At 30.9% G+C, this 21,172-nt stretch overlaps 1 long non-coding RNA gene across 5 annotated transcripts in view; it reads left to right on the top strand.

The window, feature by feature from the left end:
- The window catches only part of LOC111631358, an 18,405-nt gene extending 764 nt beyond the window's left edge, over window positions 1-17,641 (top strand). The window contains exons 1-5 of one of the 5 annotated variants that reach the window (XR_002757685.1): window positions 1,718-1,843; window positions 3,229-3,355; window positions 5,073-5,195; window positions 11,919-12,042; window positions 17,281-17,641. This is a non-coding gene — a long non-coding RNA (uncharacterized LOC111631358). Of the gene's footprint in view, window positions 1-1,717; window positions 1,844-3,228; window positions 3,356-5,072; window positions 5,196-11,918; window positions 12,043-17,280 lie in introns of those variants that run through there. The other 4 variants (XR_002757689.1, XR_002757686.1, XR_002757687.1 and 1 more) reach the window with 4 other exon arrangements.
- Window positions 17,642-21,172: the final 3,531 nt, after the last annotated feature.

Below are 21,172 nucleotides of genomic sequence, written 5' to 3' on the forward strand. Positions count from 1 at the left end.
TTCGAGGATGCTTATAAAAAGGGCCCCTAATTTATACAAAATCCTCAGGAATGATAAAGATGATATAAGGTCAGAAGAGAAAGCAGGGGTTTATAAAATTCCGTATGAGAACATGCAATTGGGCGTTAAAAAAGACTACATTGGAGTAACCACTAGAAGTTTAGGGCTTAGAATCAAGGAACATAGTTATAATATCAGAAAGGGGTCTAATGCAACAATTTTGTCCCAAATGGCACAAGCACCAGGAGCTATAGTCAAATGGAATGAGGCGACCATCATAAATCCTTTATCTTCTCCATCTTTGGCGTTAACAGCGGAAAAGTTGCAGATTTATAGGAGTAGATTACAAGAAGGCTGTCTGAATGCGAGGGACGCAGAAAGTCTTCCCTCTGCATGGAAGTTTATGGTTAAGAAGTTTAATAAGGGCTCTAACCAATCAATATAGTAGTTTTATTGAATGTCTTAGTAATTGCATTTATTAATACTTATATATTCATTTGTTGCATTTTTATATATTTTTTATATTTTATTTTTGTTGTATGTTGGTTATTTAATATTTTATTTTAATTGTACCTTATTTAATTTTGAATTTAAATTTTGTATTCCATTGATGGAATTCTAATTCAAATGTATTCTAAACCTGAAGATGGCCTGTGAATCAGGCTGAAAACGTTAGTTTGTTCAAATAAATTATATTTCTCGGCAAGAATAAGGTGTTAAGTATTTCTATATGTATAATGATTTGCTGAGTACTTTATGATATTACAGTAGTATTGCCAGACAGTCTTCTGAGTGTCTGGCGGCGAACACACACTTTAGTAGACAGGGCTGTATTAAATATGCCCTGTTGGATGTACTATAGTAAAACTTTTAATATGTAAAAATAATGTCAACAATTTTACCACCATAAGTAAAAATATCGCTGAAAGACATTCCACTATATAACATATCTTTAGTCTCTAAAATTAGTACAGTGTCATCAGACTCTTTTTCTGTAGTAAATAGGCGAATTATATTGTCTTTTTTATTTAGTATGTCTTTTTAAAGTTAGACTCGCCTTAGCAGAAAATATGAATAAATTAATGTACTTAAATGTATTTTACATAGATGCTTGATTTTATATCGAGCGTGACATCAGGATGAAGTTATCTAAACATTCGAGAAGAAATTAAATTAGGTGATACAGTGGAATCCGGTTATTATAATAACGATATCAATGACTATTATTATCATAATCAAACTTTGCGGAAAATGGATCATATATTTATAATCGTACCCTCGAAAACTCCTAAAAACATCTTTTATGCTCTCTAAAAAGTTATCAGCGATGACTTTTTATCAAGAAATTTTGCTATTCGAATGCCATCATCTCACTGATCAAGAGGGATGAAACATTCGAATAGAAATGGACAGAAAGACGAAATGGCTTCTTGAGGGCAAGAATTAAAGTTAATTCGACTAAAAATAGTCGTCAATCTTTTCCAGATGAGAAGATGGTCCCTGAAAAGTTTCGTTGTATTTGATCAAACCGTATTAAAATGTATAAAGGACAAACTAACAAACATTCTTCTTCTTTTATATAGAATGTGAGATAGAGATTTATATACTTTAAAATGATAATATGATCTATAATACGAGAATAAACATTAAAGAAAGAGCATAAAATTAGAGTAGTACAGGTATTATTTTACTTATTAGCGATATATTTTCCTTCGGTAGAGGGAGTTTTTCACATGTCAACAGTCTAGCCGCTCTGTAATTAACAGTACTCTTTGGCGGTATTTTTTGAATTTAGATTAATACTTTTGAGTGTAAAAAGTCTCGATTTTCTTAAACAATTATAGTAAGTTTTTTAGGGATTACATACAAAACATATATCTAAGTTTGATATTTATCTATGTTAATTAATAATAATAATTATACGAATATTGAAGTTGTATTAATTTTATCGTAACATGTTTATTATGATGCAGTAATTATAATCATCATTGTAATATTGATTATAATTATAGTGTTATATTGATGTAATATTCAAATAATTTCCATATTCATAATGTTTTCTTTAATGATCTTTTGGTCATTGAAGCAATAATTTGACAGGATTAAAGTGATGTCAAATCTTTAATATTCTGTATGTACTTTAAAAAAACAAGTTCCAAAAGTATGCTTCTTATAGCATTTGGAAACTGATGATGGCAAAATAAATTAACCACAAAGATTCCTTTTATACTGTTTGTTATCAATCTCCAAATGTTTATCTACTGGATGAAGAATCGTGAATAGAAATTACATATGGTAAAGTTCTACTTTTTATATCTTGTTCATCAGTAAGAAATGAATCTTTAAAGCACATTTAGAAAAATAAATACAACTCCAAAATAATTTGTTTTATGAAGTTTCAAATATAGGCCTATATGATTAAATTGTCATTTATAAATACTGTATATTCATTGCCACTAATAACAGCTTCTGGTTAAAGAATTTAGAAATGATGCAAATAATGTCTTAAATTTTTTATTTGTCCCTAAATAAAAACTTTATTTACATTCACTTTGGAAGTGATTGGTGACACAAAATATTAGAGGCTTATCAAATGATGAACAGCAGAGTGCATATATTCTTGTGATAACAGCACCAATCTGTTATTCTGCAGGAGCTGAATTCAAAATTTTCACAGATTATATTTTGGACCTGCCTCACCAGTTGGGTGTCTCATTGCTAAGCTAGTTGAATCTATGATGGATATGGAAAAAGGTCTACAAAAGTGGAAACAGTTTAAAAAAGCTCTGGAAGCCATGGCTTTCGGCTATCTATTTTTTAAAAAGGCACTAGCCTGTTTTTGTGAAAAATGAAAATTTTGATCTTGATTCTAATTTTGATTAGTTAAATTAATTTAGACATTAATCAGATTTCTGGTTGTATCTAATGGAAAATTAATTAGGATTTAATTACATTAATGTCTGTTGAGAGGATGAGAAAAATATGACCACTTAACTGGGTAATCAGTTATCAAAGTTTGATTGTATTTACATATAAAATTTTAAAAATGTTAGATTATTTTTTAAAATGTTAGTTTTTTAAATTTAACTTAATCATAACTTTATGCATTTTTTGTTTTTATGTTTTTAGATAATTATCCTAATTTATTTTAGTGTTTAAGTAAATTTTAATTATATTTAATTATAATTTAAATAGAAATATGAAATAAAACTAATTTTTAATTACCAGAGCAGAAAATGGATAAAAAGCTAGTTCAATTTAGACTGGTGGAGAATTAGAAAACTTTCTTGATAATGTGAAAGAAGTACTGTACCAGTAAATATAAAACTAATTTATTCTATGAATAACTGATAAGGTAGTTAATATAGTAGCTTATTATAGTAACTGAATTAGAAAGTTTTTAATATTGTAATTTTATAATTATTATTTTTTAAGTGTTAAAATGCATTTAATAAGAGATTAGGAAACTTATAACATTACTTAAATCTAAGAAATAAATTTTATTTTTTTATTGAAAGGATATTATAGTATGTAGTACTGAAGTTTATGATATGTAATGTCTCTTTTGAAAAACACTATTGAAAAATTCACATTTCTTGGAAATATAAAATTTGATTAAACATAATAACAATTAAGTTTGAATATATAATAATCAAGTTTAAATATTTAAAATTTTAGTTGATATTTTAGTTCAGTATAATCTGAATTTTGAAATTTATATTACAATCAGTTAGTACATTGAAATAAAATTTAAAGAATAAGACAAATGTGATAATACAATGCAATTGAAAAGTTGCTCTGCAGTAGGAGCTTCCAGAAACAAAGTAATGACATCACAAGCCTGTTGAAAGAGTTAAAGTAAATTATGACATTACACTTGGCTGAACCACATGGGTTTGCTCGCTACTGAGTGACTTTACAATCACACTGCATAAATAAATGTTTATAAATTGAACATGTTTAATATATATATGAAAAGAACATTTTCAATTAAACTATTACAGAAATATAAGTTTTAAAAATATCAAAATATTTTTTTTAGTGTTACATAATTTATGAGAATCAGACTGAGTTTGATACAAAAAGGAAGCCTATTTAGTATTAAAAAAGAACTATAATTGATTACTGAATGTTTAAGTCTTTTAGCAAGTGAAAGTCGCTATGGTAGAATTGATGTGACTAATACTATGAGATGCATTTGCACAGAATTGATTCTGGAAGAAAATAATCAACCTGTAGCAGAACTTGAATCTGCAACTCCCCACTTACCATGTGGATGCGTTATTTTTCTCCCAAACATAGCTTTGTGTCATAGGACAGATAGGGGTTTTCAATGGGTTCTCTTATCGACAGGAACAAAACTCTTGTTAGAAAGAAGAGCATAACTATAGTACTCAGATAGTTATGATGTTTTTCCGTAGCATTTATAGATACAGTCATTTTGCCTTGTATCAAACATTTCTGTAGGTACAGTAAATTAAAAATTAGTTTTTCACAGCTTAAGTATTGAAATTTGTTTGTATTGATTAGATTTAAGTTAGATGTAATAGTAAGTTTTCCAAAAAATGATCCTAACTCAATTTTGAAAAATATATTTAATATTACAATCTACATATTAAAAAAAATATCCTGTCTTTGATGTTTGTAATATGTGTTAAACATTTATTATCATTTAGAAAATTTTATAGAAATAATTGAATTATAAGTTAAATGGTAGTTTTCAAAGATATTTGCATGAATCAGAAATGTGTTTACAATATATACACTATATATAATATTACAATTGCCGTTTAAAATTATTATTATTATTTTTTTATTTTGGGCACTATGAAAATGATATGAACACAAAAAATAAAGAAAAAAAAGGAAGAAATAATTTTAAAATGCAATTATATGAACACATCCATATAGTAAGACAAAAAATAGAATGAACAACAATACAGGAAGGGAAATACACCAATCATGGAACAGAATCATAGAGGAGATGTATTTATGAATCAAAAAACTAATTTCTATTTTACTTTATTGTCGGAAATTTTTATAACTTGTAATAATTTTATAATTTGTTTTAGAAATTATTGGTCGTAAACCTGCTGATGAGGAACCAACAGGTCCAAAACACAATGATATCATGTAACATGTGTTCAGGTGAAAAATAAAGACAGTTTTTTCAAGACCAGTTTTTCATTATATTGGTAAATTTTTATTCACTTCAAAATTTACTTTTTCAGTACTGTTTTAAAATGTATGCAATATTTATTCATTACCTTTCTTGCCTTTTGACTTCAGTTTACATAGTATTTAATTTATGAAAAACTTAATACTGTACGTAGTCTAAATTAATCTAGAAAATGACTACATTATTGAGTAGAGTTTTTTCTATAATTTATAGGTAATATATTTTTACATTTTATTCTATTTATAGTCATATCAATTGCTTTTAGTTTATATCTGCTTGTTCATTTTTATGCAATGTATTCTATTTGAACATTTGTAGATGTTCCTACTGATAACTCAACTGGAGTACTTGTTATTTTTAGTTTTTTTTTCAGCTTTTATAATTTTCTACACTAAAAAACTATATATTTTTAATTTCATTTTATCTATAGCTCAGGAGGTTGTATTCCGCAGAGCCTTAGGGTTTCGCCAATAACAATTTCAGGTTTCACAATAAAATCCATTGAGTCTAGTGATGTATGAATGTGCCAATACAGATTTGGGACATGAGGTGTAATTGTTCTAGTCTCAGATTGAGTCCTTACATGACGATACAAGGACTCAATCCGAGACTATAAAAATGTGCTAAAGTTATTTACAGTTTTATAAATAGTGGAGACCAATTTATTGGCCACGGAACAAACCAAAATCATAATATATGACAAAGTAATGGAAACCATAAAAACAGTAACATATACGTTGTCACCACTGCACACAAATAACGTAAATTTTAAAATAAATTTGATTTACAATTTGAAAATTTCAAAACAACTTTTAAATGGTTTTGAAAAACATTGTTTTAATTTTCAATTGATTTGATTTTATTTAATTGTAGTTTTACTTTTGGTTTCAGTTTTGATGCAAATGACTACCTAGTATGCTTTAAATTAATTCATTTATATCTGCGACATTTGTTATTGTTAGAGTTCCAACATTTTTTATTAAGGAGAAAAGGGTTCTGTGATAAAAATAAGTTGGAACCTCTGCTATAGATTATGCTAGTTATCATAAATGCAAAATTCCTTGATCCAAAACAAATATATTTATATTTGTTTTGGATCAAGGAATAATGTAAGTAGCATAAATAAATTCGAATCTACTTTACAGGTTGTGTGTCTTAGATTTTGATAGCAAATTTGTATTGCAATAGTGTTTTAATGAGGGATTTATCAAAGTAACAGGTTGTGATGAAAAACAACTCTCACTGGTTTCAGATGTGTTTGATCTTTTTGCGAGAACAAGATAAAGTTATTTATTTCTATGATAAGAACATTGTTGGTAGCATTAATAAATGAACATTTAATAAAAAGATTTTAGGAAGTTTTTAAGGATAGATTTACTTTCTAGTTTATGAAGTTCTTTAGAGAGGATTTTGTCAATGTGTTGGTACAATTAGGATATATTCAATACCAACAGCTATGGCACTCTGGTATAGCTACACATTAAAAGATACAATACAGGAATGTTGATTAAAGAGAAGTTAGGTTGAGAATAATTGAATAAAATATTTGTAAATAATTATTCTGTTTAAACTTTTAATTCTAAAAAATATTTACATTCACTTTAAAATTTATTAGTAGAATTTTGATTTTTGGGCAGTTTTAACCATGGAAAGAGATAAGTGAATAGGCTGTTAATATCCTAATTTCAGGCAGTAAAATTGCGAAAATAGGTTCCTGCAATATGAATTTTTATTCGTGTTGACATACTCAGTACATAACAATGAGCTGTTTCATACATTCAGCTATTTTATTGACATTTTTTGTGTCTAACATGCTTTTGTAAACTAAAAATGAGCATTCAACACCATGACTGGAGCAAATTTAAGATTTGAGAAAAGTTCAATGGGCACAGAAAATATATTTTTTTCATGATTAATTTTTTACATTTATGCTTAAATCAATTTTGTTGAATTTATTATTTGACTGAAAAGTACTAAATAATACAATTTTTATTTAGATATATATTTAGGTTAAATTTTATAACAAATTTGCATAAATAAAATAAATTTTTAATACAAATTTTATTTATGCAAATTAATTTATATATATATATATATACTANTGCCAGAGAAAGATAGGAAATGGGTTTTTTCCATTTCTTTATTTAATGCATATTAGATTAACTAATTAATTTAATTGCCCTCTCCGGATTTTCACAAATATTTTCGAAAATTCTTGATTGCCTTTCATCAATCTGTGTAATGTAAAGTTTGGATACAGGAGAACCAGATATAAGAGGGCACGATACGATATTATGAACTGTTCCATGTCTCAGTTCTCTTATATTTATTTATAAAGTTGTATGTGTTTATAAAGGTATATTTTATATAAAAATAAAAACTAACAATTTATTTAAAGAAATTAATATGCATTCGTAGGATTGGAGTAATGAAGTAAGTTCTAAAAACATTATAAAAAATTCAAGTAAAATATACTTTTATACTAAGGTTTCATTTTTATTCTATATTTTTATATTTATTAGCTTATTATTGAAAATATTTTAACAGAATAAAATTTTGTTGTAACTATAATTATTTTTAACGTATTTTGATGTTACTAAAAAATATTTATATTTATCACTAAAACGTTAAAGTAATATCGTAATAAATTGCTGTTTTTTTATTCTCCGATAAAATTTTTGTATTATAACGTTCCATTCGATTGTATTTAAATAAATCCAAATATTATACACCAGAAATGCATATTTATAATAAGGAACAATTTTTTATTTATTTTTTATCACTTTAGCACACGTATGAAGAATATGAAGTATGTGTTTTATTTAACCATTAAAAATAATTGAAAATTTTTGTTATATAATTGATGTTTTTTTCTATATTTTTCTTTTTCTTGTTGTTTATTATTCCATAATAATGTAGCCTAGTCATTTTTAAACTAATTATTAAAACGTAAAATTTCTTTATATTATTGATAACATGTTTCTGACAATGATTCACACTTCATGAATAAATTGTTAAGTCAAATATACAAGTGGTATATGTTTTGAACAGCTATTTGTAATTTGCTGTAAACTGCATTTATCTTACCACAGCTTTCAAATCAAAAGCTGACTGAAATTTTATTAAACCACTACGTACAGTACAGACACGGTCGATAAAGTTGTCGCCTCGTAGATCGATTTGCGCAGCTCGGAACAGTTCATTTAATACGCAAGGTAGCTCTATCTGTTATCAAAGGCGTAGGAAGTGGACTAGCCTGAATTTGGGCCTTAATAGGGGTGAGGAAATCGAGGCTGAGGGACTTAAGCCCGCCGTCAAGCGTGATACAAGTTGACAAGACTAATTGACCATCGCTTGTTTAATACTGCGTGCGTAGCGTCGGCTGTTTTTATTTTAAAATTTTAAATTTGCCGCCACTGATTATCAGAAATTATGATTCTATCTTTTATTTTCATACTTTTGTTTCTTTATAACGTTTTATTTACTTTATTTTCCTGTAATTAGAGACGATACAGCTTTAAAATAAACAGATTAGGTTTCATTTGCCAATAGATTATCTCAACTTTCACCGATTGTCGTCGGTTCCTTTGTAATCGGATAGGAATTGCCCGTCTTTCAAAGTCCAGTGTTAAATGTTTATTGCTTTTGCGGTAATCCGAGTAGAGCGGGGGAGTAACTTAATGAACCTCCAAGTGTTTATTACTGTTTAAACAACTGCTTCCCGCTTGTTATTCTTAGTAACACGATAGGGGTAGCTCGTATTTCTCAGTCCAGTGTTAAGTATTTATTGATTTTGCGGTAATGTGAGTAGAGCAGGAGAAGTCAATTCACTTCTATAATAAACCGACAATCGTTTTATTACCATTTAAACAACTGCCCCCCCCCAGTTGTTATTTTTAGTAACCCGAGAAGGGTAGATATCTGTCAAGGTCAGTGAAAGTTTTACTTTCGCAACAGGAAATGTGAGCTGCCACCCACTCCCACCGCTAATAACAACAACGTGCTAAGTATCTTATTACTATGTAAACAAAAGCTACGCTTTATGTAGGGCGTGGCCAACAAGAATGTCCAATTAAGTAGAACACAGTGCGGCTAACATCTTTTAACAAATTACTTGCATCCTTTATTTCTAGAGAATTTACAATAAAAGAGAGAAAATTAAAATAAATATGAAATTTTAGAGGACCATCTATCGACATAAATCGAATTTAAACCTCCCGCCATCATCTGATTGGTTAAAAAAATTAATATTCCTAATTGGTCCGCGTCAGAAAAAAGTAGGCGTGACTTCACGCTATTGCGCGCGAGCCCTCCGATGCAATCCGGAAAGCCGACAGTCTACCTATATTCACATCCATTTAGTTTCATCTAATTACACCTAAAATGTAAAAAAATCTATCAATAAATTAACTTGCTAATAAAGAAACTACTTGCTAATTGAACTTTGTATTCTTTCACTTTGTTTTACGTAAAATAGCACTAAATCGGTAGACATGTCTAACACGCTTATAAACATGAAAAAACATAAATGTTTCGAAATTATGACTAGATAATTATATGCACAAATAAATTAGTAAGCCTATAATACATACATTCATTTATATCCAAAGATTGTATCCAAAAATAAATATTTTTTCACCTTTTCTTCTATAGAGTAGCAAATTCTAAATTCACAGTAAACTTTCCACCTTTTATCCATTAAAAACAATGCAAAATATATCCATCACGTAATAAAAATCCGAAAGAAAACGAGAACATACACACAACAAACCTCACTTTACGAAATCTGGCGCGAAATGACGTCTCTGGGATAAGTCGAGATGGTTGTAATGTCACGTGAATTGAAACTTTCCTGCTAAACACTAAAAATTTTATAAAATTTTTTAATTAATTCAGTNTTACTGTATATATATATATGGACAAAATTGATTTGAATTAGCATAGGTAAAAATTAGTGAGTGTCTTGTATTTTGAAATTTTCAATCAGAATTTTTTTCAATCAGAAAAGCATAGAGTACCGATGATGTAATAATTTAAGAAAGCATTATTTCATTTGTGAGACTATGTATTATTTAGGTAGGAAATTTTGTATTTTGATTTTCTTGTAATATTATTTAATATTTTTCCTCTGTATCAAATTAACAGATTTAATACAATAAGTTTGTATTAAATCTTTCATCTATGGATATATGTTTAAACAAATTCATTATTTATTTTTTTGAGGGAAAGAAAGAAGGGTTTGTATCCTGTTGGATCAGAGCAAAATTTGATGATTTAAAAGTGAGTAGATTTTGATTCACTTGGTGAGACAATTTCGGAGTACTTCATTTCAAGGAAGAGAACTACAGTAGAGCATCGATTATTCGATTCCCAATTAACGCGGTCAGTTAACCGTCACCTCGGTTAACTGACTGCGTTCTAGTTGGCAAATTCAAATGTCCGCTAATGATGTGGTGCTACAATATTTAGCTATGTCTTGGCTACTTTAATATTATTTTTACATGTTTTAGCTGGCAACACTGGCTCGACCATGAAAGGGAGCTAGTATTTAAACGAGGCTTAATTTTCTAATTTTTAATGATACAGTAGTGACAATTATTATTTTTAAAAAATTTTTGTTAGGCTTAACATTGATGAAAATTCAACACAAAGTAGGTTAATAGCAATATACTAATTACATGGGATATAATAATATACTACACTAATAATGGATTTTTTCATACTTTTCGGTTATCTGACTTTTCAATTATCCGACCAACCCCAGTCCCCAATTGAGTCAGATAATCGATGCTCTACTGTATTTTGAATTATAAGAAATTCACTTGAATGTTGGTTCAATGAGGATTCACTTAATAGCTCTGCAATGACTTCTTTCAATATTCTACTTTCTTAATTCTTAACATTTTTCAAACTTACTTTCTTTGTTAAGATGAACAATATTTTTAATAATGGACAATTCGTTTTCTGATAAAATAAGACTCTTTACAACCCATAATTAGTGCAAAGTACAACTAAGCAATAAAAAACAAACATTTTCATAACCCCTTCTGGGTTCTTCCTCGGGTTTTCTTAATTTTCATTTTCTCATTGTTTGGTTTGAAATTTGAAATGTTGAAACTTTATACAGTGTAGCCTAGGCTTGTATTTTTTTCTGAAGATACACTTTTTATTAATTTCTCAATACTATTTCTTCATATATATTATTTTACGTAAACATCACCAAACCCGATATCCAATATAGTAAGACACCAACCGAATGCCGTAAATCGTTCTAAATTATTTAAATTAATTAATTAATTTATAATTATTAATATTAATAAGAGATGGCGCCTAACGCTTACCTCTAGTGCCAAATTAATTACGTAATTTATTTAGGATATTTTACGTATTTTTTTTTTTTTTTAAGTCTGATTACTGATTAATCTTTAATGAACTAGCCTGTAAGTTAAGTCTTGTATTATATAATTTTTAGATTGATAACATTTTAATTTTCATCTAATATGACATCTGTTGTTTGATCAAAAAGACAATTTTCTGTCTGTAAGTTTTCCACTTGCCAACTTCACAAATTCTATTGAGCAATGAATAATATTTGTAAAATATTAAAATATGTTAAAAAAATTAAAACTTTTATTATTTTAATTTCAAAGATTTTATATTCATATTGTTTAAAGATTCTATTTATATTCTTCTATTTACATTTTTTGTTAAAGAAATAAAAATTACATAATTTTAATAGGTTCAAATTAAAGTACACATGAATCATCAACCAGGTTCACTTGGAGCATTATGCTTGGAATTACTGGGAACTCTTAGAAGAGTTTTAATTAACACAACAGTCAGATATTAGATTATTGTATGAGGTAAACAATTACTATGTAAGGCCTAATTTACATAATTTATTTTTAACCCATTCAAGATTCATATTATAGTAAGACCCTGCTTAACACGGAGGATGTGTTCCAGGTGACAAAGCACTAAACAAAACAGCGTTAAAAGATGTCATTATAACATAGAGTAAATAGGAAAAGGGAAACAGGCGACCAAAATTAAACAGATTTTACTTTAATTATAAGTTATTTTTATATTACTTTGCGTAATAATATATGTTAAATAACACACAAACATATTGAAACAGAAATATGAAGTTCATTTTTTGTGATGAAGATCCTGGCTCCTCTGAAATTCTTGCTTTTTGCCATAAAGTCATGCAGCTTCATTTGTTGCTTTTTTTTCTTTCCTGAAGCAAATGTTGGTAGCAGAAGATTGCATCCAAAATGCCTTGTTTTGCTTTTGCACTCCTTTCAAAATCTGGACTATTCGCTACAATTTGACGAACGATTTTTGTCATCATTACCAAACTTTTATTAAGGAAATCTGTAGCGAAATTCTTTGGGTACTTCATTTTCAGAATTTCTATTTTCCATTTCTACATGCATTCCTTGTTCTGCTAGTTTTTGAAGGTTGTCTTTGGTAAGGCTCTCACCAGAAACCTGCAGTAACTTGTCAATATCCTGCTTGTCTACATCTCCTAGTCCTGTTGTATCAATTAGGCTCTTCTTGTTGAGAATTCTTGGATACCTTCAGCCATAACTTCTTCCACACTTCATTTATGCATTTATCACTTAATTCTTGCCAAGCAAAGTTGATATTGCCTATGGCATGATGTTACATTTTTTCCAAAATTGCATTATAGATGTAAGAAAAGTACAGCACTATGACTAATTGCCACCTTTTTGCTGATTGGTTTTTGTTTGGGAATAATCAATGAAATGCTCCAATAATTTGAATCATCGTAAATTTTGAGCTTTTTTTAGGCTTCGAGTAGACCGCATTATATTGAATCAGTGTTAATTTAGGCAGTGTTAAGTGGGGTCTTACTGTATTGTAAAATTTCTTAAATTTTAATTTATTATAAGCAAAAATCATAAAATTTGTAAATATATCATTCTTGAATAANCGAAATATAATATTTACACATGAAAATATTCATATAATTCGATATTAGAAATTATTATTTTTCGATATTTGAAATAATGGCATGACAACAATATTAGATATGGGAAATACGGGCCATAAACATTTCTTTCTGTCAAATAAATTAGAAATTAAATAGTTTTATTTAGGAATATTCAATCGCGAATAAGTCAGGTGAAAGGTAAACAGTTTAAGTAGGCCTATGCTCTTTATGTGAGAGTGTGCTGCGTTTACAAATTAACAGAATTTTCAGTTTTTTATACACATTATTATGCTACAATCTAGGAAACTTTGTTTAATACATACTACACAAAGGGTAATAAAGGAACGCCAGTCATTGTAAATAATGTATTATTGAAAGTTTTATTCATATAGATAATTAATTTTATCAAGAAACATTTCTCCAGAAGAAAATTGTCGATATTTCGCACAAGTATAAGTAAATTTTATTATAATTTAGATAAAAACACATTTTTTTACCACGCATCGCTTCTTCCCACCCCCGTCTTAATACATTCCATTTCATAATTTGATGTAATAATGTTTAAACTGACTTCTAAATAAAATAATAATACTTAAAGTAGGTTAATATATATTGTCATGGGGTTCAGGTGTATTCATACTTTGTCACATGCTACTTTACTTAAAATTGTAAATTTTCAAATATATCTAAGCGACCAATCTGACAGCAAGTTAAATTAACCCATTTTACTCTATTTCCATTCAGGATTTTTAATTTTAATGTAAATAAACATAAAACTGAAAAAAAACGAAAGAAATGAGTTAATTCTGAGGAGAAAGTTTATTTTCCATTGTTTCGCCTTTCTGCGAATTCTGTCCCGAGACGACACCAGTTGTTCTCAAGGACATCCATCTGTAAACACAATTACTCATCGGTGTCAATCTCACAGAAGTCTCCAAGGATATAAAGTAGAATGAATACTAGCTGGCCGTATATTTCTAAACATTTTTGAAAAATTGCGTTTTTTATTGCGATTTCCGACTCCCCCGACTTAATTAAACGTATATACAGGCATACCTCGACTTACGTCGTTTCGAGTTACGTTGTTCCCGATTATACGTCGTTTGTCAAAAAAGTATATGGAAAAATAAAAAAGTTTTAAGTCATTTTATTCGACTTTATGTCTGTCCGCCATAAATATTGAAGTCGTAATTCACTAGAAAAGCGTTTAAAGCACATAAAATCATATTAAAATACAGTATATACATTTACAAGTATGTACTGTATTTACAGTACATGCATTCGTAAATTTAGATTACTTTTTTCTGTACTATATCAAAAACTAAAATTTATTTGTTTGTAACCTTAAAATAGATCCTTATTAACTATATATTGTTAAGAATACATTAATAAATAAAATACAGAACCGGGAATGGTAATTTATGGTTTAGCCTAGTGACAAGCAGATTCGGAGACAAGTAAATTCGACTTACTTTTTTACAGTAATACCTCGACTTACGCTACTCCGACTTAAGCGAACCCGGAGTTACGCGATTTTCAAATCTCGTCGATTCGTCTTTTGTTTGAGCGCCACGCAACCCTTGATTACTCACTTCCCCCCACACTATTGTTCAGCTTGCATGTTCGGATGTGTCGCGCGGAATCGACACATAGCTACAATTTATCTTGTGTTATTTATTTCTGTGTTTGTTATATCTACGGAGACTTGAGAGACTTTACTATGTCATCCAAACGAAGTAGAACTAATTCTTCTGAATCAAACAAGAAAAGATAAAGTTTATCTTTGGAATGTAAAGTTAACATTGGGTATGTTCGTAAAGTCGAACGAGTTAAACGAGAATGACGTCATCGTTATTCCTATTTCGTTAGACTTNAATTAAAAAACTATTGGAGGTCGTTTTTGACACGAGAAAGTAGCTTTAATTAACTTTACCAAAGCACTAGAACTTTAGAACGATGAATGAAGTTTGATTTTTAAAAAAATCCCGTAAAAAACAATTAAGCGTTAATCGTCATTAAAGGTTGATTATAATCGCGATAAAATTTTTTCGCGCGGGAAAAAATTTTATAAAAAAATTGAGAATTAAAAAACATCCGAAAATCAAAAAAAAACCTATGTAACCTGCACGAGAAAAACTCGAGCGTGAGTAATGTCAAGTAACAGTTATAATAACGTTGCACAATTAAACGTTATAATAGTTTTCGTGACTTAGAAAAACACAAAGTTTAGAAATGACTATTTACATTTATTATCAAATATCATTAATATATTTACAAAAGCTATTTACAATGCATTTTACAAAAACTTATTTACAAAATGTATGACCAGTTAAATATCGCAGATGGACGGGAGAGGGTCAGTAGTCCGTCCACATCCCGGCGTTGTCCACGACCTGATTCAGTCGTTTAGGCATACTCGCCACAAGATTTTGGCAGAGTACGCCCTCACGAAACTTTTCCCAACGACCGTGGACGACTTCCCAGAGGTCGTCGGGATTTGTCACCTGAATGGGGGCGCGGGTGAGCTCGGCCCAAACGTGCTCAATAGGATTGAGATCGGCTCCCCTCCCCGGCCATCCCATGTCCATAACTTGTGGATGTTCTGCTATCCACTTTCTACACACGTTGGCAGTGTGTACGGGAGAGCGGTCGTGCACAAAGAAAAAACTTTCTTCGCCATAGATGGCCCTCACCGTCGGCAACAACACCTGTTCGAGGATTTCGATGTATTGCACGGCGGTGAGGTGACCGTCTATGCGTACCAACTCTCCGGGACCAGCTGAGGTCATCCATCCCCATACACCTGTAAACAGAAAAAAAGTCAATAAAATTGTGATTTAAAAAATGAACAACCAGATAAGTTGCCATGTTCAAATATAATGACATAAATACACGAAAACACAACATTAAAACACTCACCAATCGAAAAACGCCCGCTTCTTTGGGTGCGCCACACATATTCAGGTTTATACCTAGTAGATGGTGGGCGACGCACCCACACAGGCCCGCTGGAATCCGAGGAAAATATTTTCTCGTCGGTAAATATGACCGACGACCAATCATTTGTGGTCCATTGCAGATACTTTTGGGCAAACTCCAGACGATTCAATTGGTTCGCTACTGTTAAATTCTGTTTTACGGCGGCTCTCCGCCCAAACAAATTACCTTCTCGCAACCTATTAATAAAATATATATGTATTATTTTGCTTCTTATGTTTCTTACTATTATACTACAAATGTTACATACCTTTTTCTTACAGTACTCGTCGATACGTTTAAATCAAGCTCCCTTCGGAGTGTTGCCGCCGTCTTAAAAGGGTTATCCCGGCTGTAGGCTAGTAGGCGAGCGTCCTCCGCTTCCGTCGTCTGGCGTTTGCGGCCCTTTGCTTTTCCCGGTGACACGGAACCAGTGTCCCGAAATAATTTTGCAATGCGCTGGATAGTTCTTGTAGAAATTTTTAACATCTCTGCTATTTCGTCTGAACTTCTCCCCTCATTCTGATGTCGTATTATCAGCTGTCGTAGGTCTTCAGATATCGGCTTAGGCATCGTGACTGAATAAATCCAGCACATCACCAAAGGCTTTATATATCAATACTTGTAAACTATTACCTTTTAGCAGAGAGGGAACAAGAAAAGCACGACCTTGTCAATTGGACCCACATGCTGTCGGGTAATATACCACTTGTAAGGTGTTGACTTGTAAACAGAGGAAAACAAAAGAAACGCCGACTTTGTCAATTGCACCCACCTGTTCTCAGACGATAGACCATTTGCCATATGGTAATATCGAAATATATGAATATTTTCATGCGCGCATATTTCGATACTTTTATCGTCCTCACTAAGAACATATAGGCCTACTTTTATCCTAAAAAATTAATTTTTTTGCCAATAAATTATATGCTGTGTTGGAGGGATTGTCAGCTTATTCGTCCCTACCCTGAAAATTAAGCCTTTTGCTATCCTATAATAGTTGAGAACATACAAAGTTTTTTAATAAAATATAATAACTGATGATGCCATCAAATGACTCCGGGAAAGTTATGCAACTCGTTGCTGGATTTTTATTTNATATTTATTAATGTATTCTAATATTTTAAGGACAAATGAATTGCCTTAAAGTTGTTCTTTTTATTAGAGCCTTCATGTATCTGCAGAAATCTGCAATTATCTGATGCTATCTTTGAACTTCTAACACAAACATCTTTCAACTGTAACACTGTGTTGAGTAAAAGCTGTTTACAAAAACCTTTATCAGTGTTGTGTTTGTTACAAATATCCACTAACATTTTCGACATCCACCGAGGTCTTCTTCAGGTGGTGAGTAAGCGTTGTTTCCCTTGACCGTTAGAACGATGCCTCTTTTTATACCTGAGATGTAAATATTGTGTGAATCACGTTTCACCCATCCGCTTGTCCCCGTTTGAATTCTTTGAATAGGTATCTCCACACCTCCACGATCGTCTCTCCGTCTTTAAAGTTGATACAGGTGCCCTCAACATTGGCTTTCTAGATGTCCCAGGCCTCCAGGTGACAAATGTGAGCAATTTGAAATGCCCGTCTGATTAAATTGGCCTGGGAGATCTATAAAGCCAACGTTGGGGGCACCTGTATCAACTTTAAAGACGGAGAGACAATCGCGCAGGCATGGAGATACCTGTTCAAAGAATTCAAACGGGGACAAGCGGATGGGTGAAACGTGATACTTACAATATTTACATTTCAGACAACATTGTTCTAACAGTCAAGGGAGACAATGCTTAGTCAGAACCTGAAGAAGACCTCGGTGGAGGTCGAAAACGTTAGTGGATATTTGTAATGAACACAATACTGATAAAGGTTTTTTGTGGACAGTTAGAACTTCTAATGGATCAAGTAAGTATTTGTAACATATTTTCAAATTTAAATTTTAATATTTAAAGGTATACCAATGATAATAGATTTATAAATGTCTGAAAATATTTATTCTTTAATATAATTTAATTTTTCATAATAATTCATGATGAATCTCAAATAAATATTATTATGTTGGGTTTAGTGGTTATACTCGGTTGACACTGGTGGCTGAGTACTATGCCAGTCCAGAGTCAAGGCATAGCAACCAAAACAAACTAAAATTAAATGTGTGTGTCAGTGTCAGTGTTTGTATTCAGGAATTTCCTAACAATACGGCATGTATTCAGTATAGTGGCCTTCTGTAGTGTGATGTATGTATTTCTATTCAATTGTAATGTTTCCAGGGTTTTGTGTAGTATGTATGGTATCACACCTGTACAGGAGAGAACGACAGGTACAATAAGCACCCTATCATCCTCCACAGATGTGTTATTTCCTGGGCAAGTTCTGTGTACTTGCTAATTTTTTCAGTGCATGTGTTTTGTACATTGTGAGTGTTTGGAATGGATATGTCTATAATGTATGTGATTTTATTGTGTTTGTCAATGAGTGTGATGTCTGGTCTGTTGTGGTAAATTGCTTTATCTGTGATTATGGCTCTGTCGTAGTACATTTTGTGCATGTTGTTTTCCAGTAATGTCTGTGGAATGTATTTGTAGTATGGTTCATGGATGTCTAATAATTTGTGTTTGTTTGCAAGGTCTTGGTGTATTATATTTGCTACTTGATTATGTCTGTGTAAATAATCTGTCTGTGCCAAGAGCTTGCAACCTGAAGTAATGTGTTGTATAGTTTCTGGCACAATGCGACATTTTCTGCATGTGTCATTTGTGAGTGTTGTATCTTTGAGTATGTGTTTTCTGTAGTTTTTAGTATTTATGACAATCATGAATTCTTCCGTCTCCCCAAAGAGGCATTCCCGATCTAACCAGCTGTTTGACGCAGTTTTGTCAACAAAATCCTGGGCCAGGTCGTAAGGATGCTTTTCAGTGTCCATGGAGTGCTTTTCGAGCCCATGATTGCTTGATGGTATCTATGCTTTTTATATGTTGTCATGTCTGTATGATGGGAGTGTAAGTTTAATGGTGTGTTATTTGAGTCTGCTAGAGTTACTGCTTTATGTAACTGTGATGTTTCTTGTTTATTGAATTGAATATTGAAATTGAAATTATTTATTGTTGTAGAAGGCTTTTGCCCGTTACAAGGGCATTTTAATAATGCATATTAACATTTCATTTAATATTATTTTAACAACTTTAGTTTTTTGTATTTATTAGTCTATAGAATTATATTAATATTTTATCACAATTGTCATTTAGTTAGTTATTTAACTTAGTTATATAACATATAAATCGTGTTTAATTAGCTCTATCAAATGTCTTATACATTTCCAACTCATTAGTACATTTAGCCTGTGGCCCAATCTGGAGCCTTTGAAGTTTGTCCTTTTCATTACAATGTTCACATAAAATATGGATTCTAGATAAATTTTTGGTACAGTTTGGACATTTAGATTGGTTGTAGTCTATATATTTACCATTTATATTTATTTCATTTTTATTTAATCATAATCTGTATAAAAAACTTTTTAATGTTAAAAGCTAAAAGTTTCTTGTTTATTGTAGAAAAATTCTCACAGTGACTGTATTTGTTTGTAGTGAAGGTTAACTATGTCGATCAGGCCACGTCCGCCATCTTTACATGGAAGGGTTAATCTTTCTATGGCGGATTTAGGATGATGATGTTTATGCTTAGTAAGCATTGTTCTTGATTTCCTTTCGAGTTGCTCAAGATCTGTGTGAGTCCAATGTATAACTCCAAAAGAGTATGTGAGTACAGGGATGACATATGTGTTTATTGCTTTAACTTTGTGTTTTGCATTCAACTGTGTTTTGAGGATAGCATTTAACCTCCTTTGGTATTCTTTAATTAATCTTTGCTTTATTTGTGTATGTTCTGTTAGTTTGGCATGTTGGAATCCTAAATATTTGTAGAACTCGCTCTCTTCCATGGATTCAATATCTCCATTTCCAAGTGCAAACTTTTCTTTTTTCTATGTGAAGTGTTTTGCATTTGTCTAAGCCAAACTCCATTTGTATATCCTTGGTGTATGAATGTGTGATTTGTAGGAACTGATGAAGTTGTTTTTGTGTGGATGCATAAAGTTTTATGTCGTGCACGTACATGAGATGTGACTGTGTAAAGTGTGTTGTTTTTTCATGTCTGATATTGTAGCCATATTGCATGTTGTTTAACACATTGGATAGTGGGTTCAGGGCTAGGCAGAACCAGAGAGGACTCAAGGAATCTCCTTGAAAAATTGCTTGCCTAATGAATATTTCATTTGTTTGTATGGAAGTGTTACTAACCCTGAGATATAGTGCTGTTCTCCAGTGCTGCATAGTGTTTTGGAAAATGCAATGAGTGGTGAATGTATTTTGAACATGTGTAGATTATGTAGCAGCGAACTGTGTGGAACACTGTCAAATGCTTTTCTGTAGTCTATATATGCCATGTGTATGTTTCTGTATTGTTTGTGTGCTTGCCGTAGAATGACTGAATCTATGAGTAACTGTTCTTTGCATCCCCTGTGATTTCTACTGCAACCTTTTTGTTGTTCTGTAAGAATGTCATGTTCTTCAACATGTTTGTATATTTTGTTTGTGATACAGGATGTCAATAATTTGTAGAGTGTTGGAAGACATGTAATTGGTCTGTATTGTTAGGGGTCTGTAGTGTTGTTGTTTTTAGGTTTCATGTAAATGATGACCTGAGTAAAATTTTGGCATGTCTTTTGGATTGATGATGATGTGTGTTAGATGTTTAGCTAGTTCCTGGTGCAGTGATGTAAACTTTTTGTACCAGAAATTGTGAATGTTGTCTACACTAGGTGTCTTCCAGTTGTGTGTTCTGTTAACTGTGTAGCAGATGTCATGTATGTTTATGTCAGCACAGGGCATAGTTGGTATGTTGTGCAAGTTTCCGTTCTCCTCCTCGATCCAGTCTGCATCAGCATTGTGTGTAACAGCATTGGACCAAAGAGAAGACCAATAAGTTGTGAGTTCTTCTTCTGTTGGTGTGCCACTGTGCTGTGTATCAGTGTTTGTTTTGGTACTGATTTGTCTGTAGAAAAG

This window comes from Centruroides sculpturatus, unplaced genomic scaffold (genome assembly GCF_000671375.1).
Source record: "Centruroides sculpturatus isolate CEXI.00-Female unplaced genomic scaffold, Cexi_2.0 scaffold392, whole genome shotgun sequence".
Taxonomy (NCBI): Eukaryota; Metazoa; Arthropoda; class Arachnida; order Scorpiones; family Buthidae; genus Centruroides; species Centruroides sculpturatus.